This window comes from Ursus arctos, unplaced genomic scaffold, assembly GCF_023065955.2.
Source record: "Ursus arctos isolate Adak ecotype North America unplaced genomic scaffold, UrsArc2.0 scaffold_1, whole genome shotgun sequence".
Lineage (NCBI taxonomy): Eukaryota > Metazoa > Chordata > Mammalia > Carnivora > Ursidae > Ursus > Ursus arctos.
Window position 1 is genome coordinate 39,237,419 of NW_026622763.1, and position 3,308 is coordinate 39,240,726.

General features: G+C 42.0%; 1 protein-coding gene across 5 annotated transcripts in view; it reads right to left on the reverse strand.

Moving 5' to 3' along the window:
- ACVR1 (activin A receptor type 1) overlaps positions 1-3,308 on the reverse strand; it is a 128,835-nt gene that overhangs the window by 81,296 nt on the left and 44,231 nt on the right. The window lies entirely within an intron of this gene.

The window sequence follows — 3,308 nt, forward strand, 5'->3', positions numbered from 1 at the left end:
TATGCCAATTATACTTCAATTAAAAAAAAAAAAGACATCATCCCATACTGTCCCTGTTTATCCAGCCAGCCGCATAACCCAAATAAACCGTGGCGGATCTTGCTGTCAAATTACTCTGAACTGCAATTACTTTAAGAAGCAGCATATGGTTGCAAGAACATGGACTTAGCAAAGAGCCAAACCCAGTTTTCCAACCTACTTAATGTGATCTTCCCCAAATCACTGAGCCTCTGTGAGTTTGTTTCCTTTCCCATGAAACAGGGTAAATGCCTTCCACCTTTGACAGTTACTAATAATGCCAGCTATCATTTAGTGAGCCCTTAGTTCCAGAACTGTGCTAACCACACGCTTGCATCATCTGATTTAATCCTAACAGCTGAAAAATTGAAACGAAGGTATTATTACCATTTGAAAAATAAGAAAACAATGATAGAGAGGTTAAGTAAAACCGCCCAAGATCACACCTTTTTTTTTTTTTTTTAAGATTGTATTTATTTATGAAAGAGAGAGAGAGAGCACCCAAGAAGAGGGAGGGATGAAGGAGAGGGAGAAGCAGACACCCTGCCGAGCAGGAAGCCCAACGTGATGCTGGGGGTCAACCCCAGGACCCTGGGATCATGACCTGAGCTGAAGGCAGACACGTAACTGACCGAGCCACCCAGGCGCCCCATCACATTTTTTAAATAAATGGACACCCCAAGAATCAATTCAAGTTTTGCTGACTCCAAAATCTATGTTCTTAATTGCCAATAAGTAAAATTGCATCTTGACGGTTTGTAAGAACTGCACTCAGTGCTCATAGTAAATACTTTTAGTCCCCTCTCCTGTTCTCTACTCCTTAGAATAATAGAAGTGTGAAATTACTGTGGTAGGAAAAACATAAAGCACACCAATCCCAAACAATAATACTAATCATGTACAAATCACACTACAAATGTCTTCTTGTTCTGGCTCTGAACTAATATCGCTACGACCAATCATCTAAATGTCGAGTATCCTTGAAGAATAACCTATTCCAGACACTTGAATACGTGAGGAAGACAGGTATGATCGCTTAGTAAATCTGAAGAATGGCAATGGGGATATCAGCCGGTTCCCAAGATCCCCAATCTCCCAGTGGAACAAAACTAGGCCGCACGCCCTAGACAACTGATAAACTCGGGGGACAACGTGGAGCAGAAAGAACAGGGAAAGCCATACAAAGCTGAGAAAAAGATCAACGGTGACCGATTCAGGGAGTAGGGAGGAGCGTGGCGACACAGCAGATCCCCTTCTCCGGGGGTTTCCAAATTCTCAATAGATATTCATCTTTGGGATTTAGGGGTGAGAAATGTGAATTTCCAGGAATTTCTCCAGAATTATTCTCCCAATTATAGTTCTTCTTAAAATACTTCCAAATATTCTTTAGTCACGATTATGGGTATCTTTTTAAAAATGTCACCTAAGTAAGAAATAATGGTATTTACAAAGAATTGTAGCCTATAACAAATATTCAGATGCTAGAAAATGCCAGTGAACATTATTGGGTAGTATTCCAAGAGCTGGCCAAATCCAGCCCGCAGTCTGTTTTGGTAAATAAATGCTTTATTGGAACACAGCCCCACTTGTTCATTTGACGTATAGTCCATGGCTGCTTTCACGCTAAAACAGCAGAGCTGATAGTTCTGACAGAGTCCATATGCCTTGCAAAGCCTAAAATATTTACTATCTGGCCCTTTAGAGAGAAAGTTGGTTGACCCCTGCAATAACCTGTAATTTGAATCCATGAGGAAGGTTAACAGCACTGCACAGAATCACATGTTGAAATTGCCATTTTAAAAACGTATTTCTTGGAATACCATGCACAGGATTTGTATACAATATGCTATGTATATAAACTTATTTTATTTGCAAGGATGACTCACCAGTAGCAGCAGACGTGGCCACAAACACATATTTATAACATAGCAACAGCTACACGCAATCACGACCGATTCTCTCCTCTGTGCTCCTACCCCGTCCTGGCTCTGGGAAACGTCAGTCTTACCCTTCACTCCACAGGCCAGCGTTCAACTTGACATCAGCTGATTCCTTCGGCCTACCACCATCTCTGTGTTGTTTCATTCTCACAGGAGAATTCCAACACTGTCTCCCATTTACCTGATTTCTTAACGAATTGCTTTGGGGATCTGGAAAGACATAAATTTCCCAAGAAATCCTGGGAAGGAACTCTGCCGTGGAAATAACTATTCTCTTCCGGTGTATCGAGACTGACTAGAGATCAAAACCCCCGGACTTGTAAGAGATAGAAGAAACAGAGTTGAGAACAGGAGGCAGAAAGAGGAAAAACAAAGTCTTCAGGATGTGTTCAGGAAAAGACTAAGGTCTGTCTCAAAGCTCTCAAAGCCTGGAGAGAAGAGCGACCTAAGTGGAGATAAGATGAACCCGAAATTTCCTAGTGCTATGGCCCCAGTGACAGATTTAAGGCCCAAGTTCAGAGCACCTTTCTCCTTCCAGAATTTAAGTTATAATTTGGCTGAGATGAGAGATATTCACTGTGAATTATGACAGGAGTGAGTGTCATTAAGCACCAAACTATTCCTGAAGATAACCTGCTTATAATCTCAAACATGCTCATCTGAAGTGGCGGGGTGGCCCCCCAAAATCCCATTTATCCATCCGTCCAGCCAAAGAGTCATTTATTTGTGTCAGAAATACAAAGCATAAGGACCAAGGGGGAAACTCGAGGGAACAAAGGCATTGGGATCTAGTAGCACCAAAAGGGTTCCCAGGCTTGAATCAAAGAGTCCTGGGTTGAATCCCAGCCCTGCCCATCATGTAATCTTGGGCCAACTATCTGAGCCTCAGTCTCTCACAGGCAAAATGGGCATCATGACTTCCCTGCAGAGCTGCCACATGTGAAGCCCACAGCATACAGAGGGTGCTAATAAATGGTAACTATTATTATAAATACAATATTTAAGGAGCAGGTGTAAGAAGAGGAGAGAGTGATGAAGACAGAGAATCACAAGGGTTGACATTACGTTGAATCATTTGAAAATGCTGTAATTCGACCATTTTGACGCACAAAAATAGCAATTTTTAAATAAATATTATAAAGGGCTCTGTAGGGAAGCCTGAAAGGAGACAGCATGAAAGACTAATACCCCATCCTCATTCCCCAACTGGTGGCAGCTTAGAAGAAATCCAGACACCAGATGGGAAGGCTGCAGACTAAAATAGAATACCCCTTAGTCAACTCCTCACTAGAGAGGAGGTGTGACTTCAGGGAAGAGAAGATTCAACAAAAGACAGACAAACACACACAC